Here is a 12751-nt window from a genome sequence, read left to right as displayed (position 1 = left end):
AAGAGCTGGAAGCAAGATGCTCTGGGGCCCAACTCGCACTTTGGAAAGCAGATTGCACGTTGTAGCTTTCAGTTCTAGGCCAATGTGGCGCAACCAGAGCAGAAGTTCTACTTCAGCCAGATCAGGCCTGCAAAGAAACTGCGTCTCACAGGCCTTTGTAAGAGATGTTCCCGGTAGGCTGTAAGAGCACTGTGCAGAGCGAGTTGTTTCTTAGCTTCCCAAAGAGCTGGAAGCAAGCTGCTCTGGGGCCCAACTCGCCCTTTGTTAAGAAGACTGCACGTTGTGCCTTTCAGCTCTAGGGCAATGTGGCACACCCAGGGCAGAAGTTCTACTTCAGCCAGATCAGGCCTGCAAAGAAACTGCATTTCACAGGCCTTTGTAAGAGATGTTCCCGGTAGGCTGTAAGAGCACTGTGCAGAGCGAGTTGTTTCTTAGCTTCCCAAAAAGCTGGAAGCAAGATGCTCTGGGGCCAACTCGCCCTTTGTTAAGAAGCCTGCACGTTGTGCCTTTCAGCTCTGGGCAATGTGGCACACCCAGGGCAGAAGTTCTACTTCAGCCAGATCAGGCCTGCAAAGAAACTGCGTTTCACAGGCCTTTGTAAGAGATGTTCCCGGTAGGCTGTAAGAGCACTGTGCAGAGCGAGTTGTTTCTTAGCTTCCCAAAGAGCTGGAAGCAAGAAGCTCTGGGGCCCAACTCGCCCTTTGTTAAGAAGCCTGCACGTTGTGCCTTTCAGCTCTAGGGCAATGTGGCACACCCAGGGCAGAAGTTCTACTTCAGCCAGATCAGGCCTGCAAAGAAACTGCGTTTCACAGGCCTTTGTAAGAGATGTTCCCAGTAGGCTGTAAGAGCACTGTGCAGAGCGAGTTGTTTCTTAGCTTCCCAAACAGCTGGAAGCAAGATGCTCTGGGGCCCAACTCGCCCTTTGTTAGGGAGCCTGCACGTTGTGCCTTTCAGCTCTAGGGCAATGTGGCACACCCAGGGCAGAAGTTCTACTTCAGCCAGATCAGGCCTGCAAGGAAACTGTGTTTCACAGGCCTTTTTAAGAGATGTTCCCGGTAGGCTGTAAGAGCACTGTGCAGAGCGAGTTGTTTCTTAGCTTCCCAAAGAGCTGGAAGCAAGATGCTCTGGCGCCCAACTCGCCCTTTGGAATGCAGACTGCCCGTTGTGCCTTTCAGCTCTAGGGCTAGGTGCCACACCCAGGGCAGAAGTTCTACTTCAGCCAGATCAGGCCTGCAAGGAAACTGTGTTTCACAGGCCTTTGTAAGAGATGTTCCCGCTAGGCTGTAAGAGCACTGTGCAGAGCGAGTTGTTTCTTAGCTTCCCAAAGAGCTGGAAGCAAGAAGCTCTGGCGCCCAACTCGCCCTTTCGAATGCAGACTGCACGTTGTGCCTTTCAGCTCTAGGGCTAGGTGCCACACCCAGGGCAGAAGTTCTACTTCATCCAGATCAGGCCTGCAAAGAAACTGCGTTTCACAGGCCTTTGTAAGAGATGTTCCCGGTAGGCTGTAAGAGCACTGTGCAGAGCGAGTTGTTTCTTAGCTTCCCAAAGAGCTGGAAGCAAGATGCTCTGGGGCCCAACTCGCCCTTTGTCAAGAAGCCCCCACGTTGTGCCTTTCAGCTCTAGGGCAATGTGGCACACCCAGGGCAGAAGTTCTACTTCAGCCAGATCAGGCCTGCAAAGAAACTGCGTTTCACAGGCCTTTGTAAGAGATGTTCCCGGTAGGCTGTAAGAGCACTGTGCAGAGCGAGTTGTTTCTTAGCTTCACAAAGAGCTGGAAGCAAGATGCTCTGGGGCCCAACTCGCACTTTGGAAAGCAGATTGCACGTTGTAGCTTTCAGTTCTAGGCCAATGTGGCGCAACCAGAGCAGAAGTTCTACTTCAGCCAGATCAGGCCTGCAAAGAAACTGCGTCTCACAGGCCTTTGTAAGAGATGTTCCCGGTAGGCTGTAAGAGCACTGTGCAGAGCGAGTTGTTTCTTAGCTTCCCAAAGAGCTGGAAGCAAGCTGCTCTGGGGCCCAACTCACCCTTTGTTAAGAAGACTGCACGTTGTGCCTTTCAGCTCTAGGGCAATGTGGCACACCCAGGGCAGAAGTTCTACTTCAGCCAGATCAGGCCTGCAAAGAAACTGCATTTCACAGGCCTTTGTAAGAGATGTTCCCGGTAGGCTGTAAGAGCACTGTGCAGAGCGAGTTGTTTCTTAGCTTCCCAAAGAGCTGGAAGCATGATGCTCTGGGGCCAACTCGCCCTTTGTTAAGAAGCCTGCACGTTGTGCCTTTCAGCTCTGGGCAATGTGGCACACCCAGGGCAGAAGTTCTACTTCAGCCAGATCAGGCCTGCAAAGAAACTGCGTTTCACAGGCCTTTGTAAGAGATGTTCGCGGTAGGCTGTAAGAGCACTGTGCAGAGCGAGTTGTTTCTTAGCTTCCCAAAGAGCTGGAAGCAAGAAGCTCTGGGGCCCAACTCGCCCTTTATTAAGAAGCCTGCACGTTGTGCCTTTCAGCTCTAGGGCAATGTGGCACACCCAGGGCAGAAGTTCTACTTCAGCCAGATCAGGCCTGCAAAGAAACTGCGTTTCACAGGCCTTTGTAAGAGATGTTCCCAGTAGGCTGTAAGAGCACTGTGCAGAGCGAGTTGTTTCTTAGCTTCCCAAACAGCTGGAAGCAAGATACTCTGGGGCCCAACTCGCCCTTTTCTAAGAAGCCTGCACGTTGTGCCTTTCAGCTCTAGGGCAATGTGGCACACCCAGGGCAGAAGTTCTACTTCAGCCTGATCAGGCCTGCAAAGAAACTGCGTTTCACAAGCCTTTGTAAGAGATGTTCCCGGTAGGCTGTAAGAGCACTGTGCAGAGCGAGTTGTTTCTTAGCTTCCCAAAGAGCTGGAAGCAAGCTGCTCTGGGGCCCAACTCGCCCTTTGTTAGGAAGCCTGCACGTTGTGCCTTTCAGCTCTAGGGCAATGTGGCACACCCAGGGCAGAAGTTCTACTTCAGCCAGATCAGGCCTGCAAGGAAACTGTGTTTCACAGGCCTTTTTAAGAGATGTTCCCGGTAGGCTGTAAGAGCACTGTGCAGAGCGAGTTGTTTCTTAGCTTCCCAAAGAGCTGGAAGCAAGATGCTCTGGCGCCCAACTCGCCCTTTGGAATGCAGACTGCCCGTTGTGCCTTTCAGCTCTAGGGCTAGGTGCCACACCCAGGGCAGAAGTTCTACTTCAGCCAGATCACGCCTGCAAGGAAACTGTGTATCACAGGCCTTTGTAAGAGATGTTCCCGGTAGGCTGTAAGAGCACTGTGCAGAGTGAGTTGTTTCTTAGCTTCCCAAAGAGCTGGAAGCAAGAAGCTCTGGCGCCCAACTCGCCCTTTCGAATGCAGACTGCACGTTGTGCCTTTCAGCTCTAGGGCTAGGTGCCACACCCAGGGCAGAAGTTCTACTTCATCCAGATCAGGCCTGCAAAGAAACTGCATTTCACAGGCCTTTGTAAGAGATGTTCCCGGTAGGCTGTAAGAGCACTGTGCAGAGCGAGTTGTTTCTTAGCTTCCCAAAGAGCTGGAAGCAAGATGCTCTGGGGCCCAACTCGCCCTTTGTTAAGAAGCCTGCACGTTGTGCCTTTCATCTCTAGGGCAATGTGGCACACCCACGGCAGAAGTTCTACTTCAGCCAGATCAGGCCTGCAAAGAAGCTGCGTTTCACATGCCTTTGTAAGAGATGTTCCCGGTAGGCTGTAAGAGCACTGTGCAGAGCGAGTTGTTTCTTAGCTTCCCAAAGAGCTGGAAGCAAGATGCTCTGGGGCCCAACTCGCACATTGGAAAGGAGACTGCACGTTGTAGCTTTCAGGTCTAGGGCAGTGTGGCACACCCAGAGCAGAAGTTCTACTTCAGCCTGATCAGGCCTGCAAAGAAACTGCGTTTCACAGGCCTTTGTAAGAGATGTTCCCGGTAGGCTGTAAGAGCACTGTGCAGAGCGAGTTGTTTCTTAGCTTCCCAAAGAGCTGGAAGCAAGATGCTCTGGGGCCCAACTCGCCCTTTGTTAAGAAGCCTCCACGTTGTGCCTTTCAGCTCTAGGGCAATGTGGCACACCCAGGGCAGAAGTTCTACTTCAGCCAGATCAGGCCTGCCAAGAAACTGCGTTTCAGAGGCCTTTGTAAGAGATGTTCCCGGTAGGCTGTAAGAGCACTGTGCAGAGCGAGTTGTTTCTTAGCTTCCCAAAGAGCTGGAAGCAAGATGCTGTGGGGCCCAACTCGCCCTTTGGAAAGAAGCCTGCACGTTGTGCCTTTCAGCTCTAGGGCAAAGTAGCACACCCAGAGCAGAAGTCCTACTTCAGCCACATCAGGCCTGCAAAGAAACTGCGTTTCACAGGCCTATGGAAGAGATGTTCCCACTAGGCTGTAAGAGCACTGTGCAGAGCGAGTTGTTTCTTAGCTTCCCAAAGAGCTGGAAGCAAGATGCTGTGGGGCCCAACTCGCCCATTGGAAAGAAGCCTGCACGTTGTGCCTTTCAGCTCTAGGGCAAAGTAGCACACCCAGAGCAGAAGTCCTACTTCAGCCAGATCAGGCCTGCAAAGAAACTGTGTTTCACAGGCCTTTGGAAGAGATTTTCCCACTAGGCTGTAAGAGCACTGAGCAGAGCGAGTTGTTTCTTAGCTTCCCAAAGAGCTGGAAGCAAGATGCTGTGGGGCCCAACTCGCCCTTTGGAAAGAAGCCTGCACGTTGTGCCTTTCAGCTCTAGGGCAAAGTAGCATACCCAGAGCAGAAGTCCTACTTCAGCCAGATCAGGCCTGCAAAGAAACTGCGTTTCACAGGCCTTTGGAAGAGATGTTCCCACTAGGCTGTAAGAGCACTGTGCAGAGCGAGTTGTTTCTTAGCTTCCCAAAGAGCTGGAAGCAAGATGCTGTGGGGCCCAACTCGCCCTTTGGAAAGAAGCCTGCACGTTGTGCCTTTCAGCTCTAGGGCAAAGTAGCACACCCAGAGCAGAAGTCCTACTTCAGCCAGATCAGTACTGCAAAGAAACTGCGTTTCACAGGCCTTTGGAAGAGATGTTCCCGGTAGGCTGTAAGAGCACTGTGCAGAGCGAGTTGTTTCTTAGCTTCCCAAAGAGCTGGAAGCAAGATGCTCTGGGGCCCAACTCGCCCTTTGTTAGGAAGCCTGCACGTTCTGCCTTTCAGCTCTAGGGCAATGTGGCACACCCAGGGCAGAAGTTCTACTTCAGCCAGTTCAGGCCTGCAAGGAAACTGTGTTTCACATGCCTTTTTAAGAGATGTTCCCGGTAGTCTGTAAGAGCACTGTGCAGAGCGAGTTGTTTCTTAGCTTCCCAAAGAGCTGGAAGCAAGATGCTCTGGCGCCCAACTCGCCCTTTGGAATGCAGACTGCCCGTTGTGCCTTTCAGCTCTAGCGCTATGTGCCACACCCAGGGCAGAAGTTCTACTTCAGCCAGATCAGGCCTGCAAGGAAACTGTGTTTCACAGGCCTTTGTAAGAGATGTTCCCGGTAGGCTGTAAGAGCACTGTGCAGAGCGAGTTGTTTCTTAGCTTCCCAAAGAGCTGGAAGCAAGAAGCTCTGGGGCCCAACTCGCCCTTTGTTAAGAAGCCTGCACGTTGTGCCTTTCAGCTCTAGGGCAATGTGGCACACCCAGGGCAGAAGTTCTACTTCAGCCAAATCAGGCCTGCAAAGAAACTGCGTTTCACAGGCCTTGGTAAGACATGTTCCCGGTAGGCTGTAAGAGCACTGTGCAGAGCGAGTTGTTTCTTAGCTTCCCAAAGAGCTGGAAGCAAGATGCTCTGGGGCCCAACTTGCCCTTTGTTAAGAAGCCTGCACGTTGTGCCTTTCAGCTCTAGGGCAATGTGGCACACACACTGCAGAAGTTCTACTTCAGCCTGATCAGGCATGCAAAGAAACTGCGTTTCAGGCCTTTGTAAGAGATGTTCCCGGTAGGCTGTAAGAGCCCTGTGCAGAGCGAGTTTTTTCTTAGCTTCCCAAAGAGCTGGAAGCAAGATGCTCTGGGGCCTAACTCGCGCTTTGTTAAGAAGCCTGAATGTTGTGCCTTTCAGCTATGGGGCAATGTGACACACCCAGGGCAGAAGTTCTACTTCAGCCAGATCAGGACTGCAAAGAAACTGCATTTCACAGGCATTTGTAAGAGATGTTCCCCTTAGGCTGTAAGAGCACTGTGCAGGGCGATTTGTTTCTTAGCTTACCAAAGAGCTGGAAGCAAGCTGCTCTGGGGCCAAACTCGCCCTTTGTGAAGAAGCCTGCACGTTGTGCCTTTCAGCTCTAGGGCAATGTGGCACACCCAGGGCAGAAGTTCTACTTCAGCCAGATCAGGCCTGCAAGGCAACCGTGTTTCACAGGTCTTTGTAAGAGATGTTCCCGGTAGGCTGTAAGAGCACTGTGCAGAGCGAGTTGTTTCTTAGCTTCCCAAAGAGCTGGAAGCAAGATGCTCTGGGGCCCAACTCGCACATTGGAAAGGAGACTGCACGTTGTAGCTTTCAGGTCTAGGGCAGTGTGGCACACCCAGAGCAGAAGTCCTACTTCAGCCAGATCAGGCCTGCAAAGAAACTGTGTTTCACAGGCCTTTGGAAGAGATGTTCCCACTAGGCTGTAAGAGCACTGTGCAGAGCGAGTTGTTTCTTAGCTTCCCAAAGAGCTGGAAGCAAGATGCTCTGGGGCCCAACTCGCCCTTTGTCAAGAAGCCCCCACGTTGTGCCTTTCAGCTCTAGGGCAATGTGGCACACCCAGGGCAGAAGTTCTACTGCAGCCAGATGAGGCCTGCAAAGAAACTGCGTTTCACAGGCCTTTGTAAGAGATGTTCCCGGTAGGCTGTAAGAGCACTGTGCAGAGCGAGTTGTTTCTTAGCTTCCCAAAGAGCTGGAAGCAAGATGCTCTGGGGCCCAACTCGCCCTTTGTTAAGAAGACTGCACGTTGTGCCTTTCAGCTCTAGGGCAATGTGGCACACCCAGGGCAGAAGTTCTACTTCAGCCAGATCAGGCCTGCAAAGAAACTGCGTTTCACAGGCCTTTGTAAGAGATGTTCCCGGTAGGCTGTAAGAGCACTGTGCAGAGCGAGCTGTTTCTTAGCTTCCCAAAGAGCTGGAAGCAAGATGCTCTGGGGCCCAACTCGCCCTTTGTTAAGAAGCCTGCACGTTGTGCCTTTCAGCTCTGGGCAATGTGGCACACACACTGCAGAAGTTCTACTTCAGCCTGATCAGGCCTGCAAAGAAACTGCGTTTCACAGGCCTTTGTAAGAGATGTTCCCGGTAGACTGTAAGAGCCCTGTGCAGAGCGAGTTGTTTCTGAGCTTCCCAAAGAGCTGGAAGCAAGATGCTCTGGGGCCCAACTCGCGCTTTGTTAAGAAGCCTGAACGTTGTGCCTTTCAGCTATAGGGCAATGTGGCACACCCAGGGCAGAAGTTCTACTTCAGCCAGATCAGGACTGCAAAGAAACTGCATTTCACAGGCATTTGTAAGAGATGTTCCCCTTAGGCTGTAAGAGAACTGTGCAGGGCGAGTTGTTTCTTAGCTTACCAAAGAGCCGGAAGCAAGCTGCGCTGGGGCCCAACTCGCCCTTTGTGAAGAAGCCTGCACGTTGTGCCTTTCAGCTCTAGGGCAATGTGGCACACCCAGGGCAGAAGTTCTACTTCAGCCAGATCAGGCCTGCAAAGAAACTGCGTTTCACAGGCCTTTGTAAGAGATGTTCCCGGTAGGCTGTAAGAGCACTGTGCAGAGCGAGTTGTTTCTTAGCTTCCCAAAGAGCTGGAAGCAAGATGCTCTGGGGCCCAACTCGCCCTTTGTTAAGAAGCCTGCACGTTGTGCCTTTCAGCTCTAGGGCAATGTGGCTCACCCAGGGTAGAACTTCTACTGCAGCCTTATCAGTCCTGCAAAGAAACTGCGTTTCACAGGCCTTTGTAAGAGATGTTCCCGGTAGGCTGTAAGAGCACTGTGCAGAGCGAGTTGTTTCTTAGCTTCCCAATGAGCTGGAAGCAAGATGCTCTGGGGCCCAACTCGCCTTTTGTTAAGAAGCCTGCACGTTGTGACTTTCAGCTCTAAGGCAATGTGGAGCAACCAGAGCAGAAGTTCTACTGCAGCCAGATCAGGCCTGCAAAGAAACTGCATCACACAGGCCTTTGTAAGAGATGTTCCCGGTAGGCTGTAAGAGCACTGTGCAGAGCGAGTTGTTTCTTAGCTTCCCAAAGAGCTGGAAGCAAGATGCTGTGGGGCCCAACTCGCCCTTTGGAAAGAAGCCTGCACGTTGTGCCTTTCAGCTCTAGGGCAAAGTAGCACACCCAGAGCAGAAGTCCTACTTCAGCCAGATCAGGACTGCAAAGAAACTGCGTTTCACAGGCCTATGGAAGAGATGTTCCCACTAGGCTGTAAGAGCACTGTGCAGAGCGAGTTGTTTCTTAGCTTCCCAAAGAGCTGGAAGCAAGATGCTGTGGGGCCCAACTCGCCCATTGGAAAGAAGCCTGCAGGTTGTGCCTTTCAGCTCTAGGGCAAAGTAGCACACCCAGAGCAGAAGTCCTACTTCAGCCAGATCAGGCCTGCAAAGAAACTGCGTTTCACAGGCCTTTGGAAGAGATTTTCCCACTAGGCTGTAAGAGCACTGTGCAGAGCGAGTTGTTTCTTAGCTTCCCAAAGAGCTGGAAGCAAGATGCTCTGGGGCCCAACTCGCCCTTTGTTAGGAAGCCTGCACGTTCTGCCTTTCAGCTCTAGGGCAATGTGGCACACCCAGGGCAGAAGTTCTACTTCAGCCAGATCAGGCCTGCAAGGAAACTGTGTTTCACAGGCCTTTGTAAGAGATGTTTCCGGTAGGCTGTAAGAGCACTGTGCAGAGCGAGTTGTTTCTTAGCTTCCCAAAGAGCTAGAAGCAAGATGCTCTGGGGCCCAACTCTCACTTTGTTAAGTAGACTGCACGTTGTGCCTTTCAGCTCTAGGGCAATGTGGCACACCCAGGGCAGAAGTTCTACTTCAGCCAGATCAGGCCTGCAAAGAAACTGCGTTTCACAGGCCTTTGTAAGAGATGTTCCCGGTAGGCTGTAAGAGCACTGTGCAGAGCGAGTTGTTTCTTAGCTTCCCAAAGAGCTGGAAGCAAGATGCTCTGGGGCCAACTCGCCCTTTGTTAAGAAGCCTGCACGTTCTGCCTTTCAGCTCTGGGCAATGTGGCACACCCAGGGCAGAAGTTCTACTTCAGCCAGATCAGGCCTGCAAAGAAACTGCGTTTCACAGGCCTTTGTAAGAGATGTTCCCGGTAGGCTGTAAGAGCACTGTGCAGAGCGAGCTGTTTCTTAGCTTCCCAAAGAGCTGGAAGCAAGATGCTCTGGGGCCCAACTCGCCCTTTGTTAAGAAGCCTGCACGTTGTGCCTTTCAGCTCTGGGCAATGTGGCACACACACTGCAGAAGTTCTACTTCAGCCTGATCAGGCCTGCAAAGAAACTGCGTTTCACAGGCCTTTGTAAGAGATGTTCCCGGTAGACTGTAAGAGCCCTGTGCAGAGCGAGTTGTTTCTGAGCTTCCCAAAGAGCTGGAAGCAAGATGCTCTGGGGCCCAACTCGCGCTTTGTTAAGAAGCCTGAACGTTGTGCCTTTCAGCTATAGGGCAATGTGGCACACCCAGGGCAGAAGTTCTACTTCAGCCAGATCAGGACTGCAAAGAAACTGCATTTCACAGGCATTTGTAAGAGATGTTCCCCTTAGGCTGTAAGAGAACTGTGCAGGGCGAGTTGTTTCTTAGCTTACCAAAGAGCCGGAAGCAAGCTGCGCTGGGGCCCAACTCGCCCTTTGTGAAGAAGCCTGCACGTTGTGCCTTTCAGCTCTAGGGCAATGTGGCACACCCAGGGCAGAAGTTCTACTTCAGCCAGATCAGGCCTGCAAAGAAACTGCGTTTCACAGGCCTTTGTAAGAGATGTTCCCGGTAGGCTGTAAGAGCACTGTGCAGAGCGAGTTGTTTCTTAGCTTCCCAAAGAGCTGGAAGCAAGATGCTCTGGGGCCCAACTCGCCCTTTGTTAAGAAGCCTGCACGTTGTGCCTTTCAGCTCTAGGGCAATGTGGCTCACCCAGGGTAGAACTTCTACTGCAGCCTTATCAGTCCTGCAAAGAAACTGCGTTTCACAGGCCTTTGTAAGAGATGTTCCCGGTAGGCTGTAAGAGCACTGTGCAGAGCGAGTTGTTTCTTAGCTTCCCAATGAGCTGGAAGCAAGATGCTCTGGGGCCCAACTCGCCTTTTGTTAAGAAGCCTGCACGTTGTGACTTTCAGCTCTAAGGCAATGTGGAGCAACCAGAGCAGAAGTTCTACTGCAGCCAGATCAGGCCTGCAAAGAAACTGCATCACACAGGCCTTTGTAAGAGATGTTCCCGGTAGGCTGTAAGAGCACTGTGCAGAGCGAGTTGTTTCTTAGCTTCCCAAAGAGCTGGAAGCAAGATGCTGTGGGGCCCAACTCGCCCTTTGGAAAGAAGCCTGCACGTTGTGCCTTTCAGCTCTAGGGCAAAGTAGCACACCCAGAGCAGAAGTCCTACTTCAGCCAGATCAGGACTGCAAAGAAACTGCGTTTCACAGGCCTATGGAAGAGATGTTCCCACTAGGCTGTAAGAGCACTGTGCAGAGCGAGTTGTTTCTTAGCTTCCCAAAGAGCTGGAAGCAAGATGCTGTGGGGCCCAACTCGCCCATTGGAAAGAAGCCTGCAGGTTGTGCCTTTCAGCTCTAGGGCAAAGTAGCACACCCAGAGCAGAAGTCCTACTTCAGCCAGATCAGGCCTGCAAAGAAACTGCGTTTCACAGGCCTTTGGAAGAGATTTTCCCACTAGGCTGTAAGAGCACTGTGCAGAGCGAGTTGTTTCTTAGCTTCCCAAAGAGCTGGAAGCAAGATGCTCTGGGGCCCAACTCGCCCTTTGTTAGGAAGCCTGCACGTTCTGCCTTTCAGCTCTAGGGCAATGTGGCACACCCAGGGCAGAAGTTCTACTTCAGCCAGATCAGGCCTGCAAGGAAACTGTGTTTCACAGGCCTTTGTAAGAGATGTTTCCGGTAGGCTGTAAGAGCACTGTGCAGAGCGAGTTGTTTCTTAGCTTCCCAAAGAGCTAGAAGCAAGATGCTCTGGGGCCCAACTCTCACTTTGTTAAGTAGACTGCACGTTGTGCCTTTCAGCTCTAGGGCAATGTGGCACACCCAGGGCAGAAGTTCTACTTCAGCCAGATCAGGCCTGCAAAGAAACTGCGTTTCACAGGCCTTTGTAAGAGATGTTCCCGGTAGGCTGTAAGAGCACTGTGCAGAGCGAGTTGTTTCTTAGCTTCCCAAAGAGCTGGAAGCAAGATGCTCTGGGGCCAACTCGCCCTTTGTTAAGAAGCCTGCACGTTCTGCCTTTCAGCTCTGGGCAATGTGGCACACCCAGGGCAGAAGTTCTACTTCAGCCAGATCAGGCCTGCAAAGAAACTGCGTTTCACAGGCCTTTGTAAGAGATGTTCCCGGTAGGCTGTAAGAGCACTGTGCAGAGCGAGTTGTTTCTTAGCTTCCCAAAGAGCTGGAAGCAAGAAGCTCTGGGGCCCAACTCGCCCTTTGTTAAGAAGCCTGCACGTTGTGCCTTTCAGCTCTAGGGCAATGTGGCACACCCAGGGCAGAAGTTCTACTTCAGCCAGATCATGCCTGCAAAGAAACTGCGTTTCACAGGCCTTTGTAAGAGATGTTCCCGGTAGGCTGTAAGAGCACTGTGCAGAGCGAGTTGTCTCTTAGCTTCCCAAAGAGCTGGAAGCAAGCTGCTCTGGGGCCCAACTTGCCCTTTGTTAAGAAGCCTGCACGTTGTGCTTTTCAGCTCTTGGGCAATGTGGCACACACACTGCAGAAGTTCTACTTCAGCCTGATCAGGCCTGCAAAGAAACTGCGTTTCACAGGCCTTTGTAAGAGATGTTCCCGGTAGACTGTAAGAGCCCTGTGCAGACCGAGTTGTTTCTGAGCTTCCCAAAGAGCTGGAAGCAAGATGCTCTGGGGCCCAACTCGCGCTTTGTTAAGAAGCCTGAACGTTGTGCCTTTCAGCTATAGGGCAATGTGGCACACCCAGGGCAGAAGTTCTACTTCAGCCAGATCAGGACTGCAAAGAAACTGCATTTCACAGGCATTTGTAAGAGATGTTCCCCTTAGGCTGTAAGAGAACTGTGCAGGGCGAGTTGTTTCTTAGCTTACCAAAGAGCCGGAAGCAAGCTGCGCTGGGGCCCAACTCGCCCTTTGTGAAGAAGCCTGCACGTTGTGCCTTTCAGCTCTAGGGCAATGTGGCACACCCAGGGCAGAAGTTCTACTTCAGCCAGATCAGGCCTGCAAAGAAACTGCGTTTCACAGGCCTTTGTAAGAGATGTTCCCGGTAGGCTGTAAGAGCACTGTGCAGAGCGAGTTGTTTCTTAGCTTCCCAAAGAGCTGGAAGCAAGATGCTCTGGGGCCCAACTCGCCCTTTGTTAAGAAGCCTGCACGTTGTGCCTTTCAGCTCTAGGGCAATGTGGCTCACCCAGGGTAGAACTTCTACTGCAGCCTTATCAGTCCTGCAAAGAAACTGCGTTTCACAGGCCTTTGTAAGAGATGTTCCCGGTAGGCTGTAAGAGCACTGTGCAGAGCGAGTTGTTTCTTAGCTTCCCAATGAGCTGGAAGCAAGATGCTCTGGGGCCCAACTCGCCTTTTGTTAAGAAGCCTGCACGTTGTGACTTTCAGCTCTAAGGCAATGTGGAGCAACCAGAGCAGAAGTTCTACTGCAGCCAGATCAGGCCTGCAAAGAAACTGCATCACACAGGCCTTTGTAAGAGAT

The sequence above is a fragment of the Equus caballus genome, chromosome 9, assembly GCF_041296265.1.
Source record: "Equus caballus isolate H_3958 breed thoroughbred chromosome 9, TB-T2T, whole genome shotgun sequence".
In the NCBI taxonomy this organism is placed as follows: Eukaryota; Metazoa; Chordata; class Mammalia; order Perissodactyla; family Equidae; genus Equus; species Equus caballus.
Note: the sequence above shows the minus strand (reverse complement) of the source record.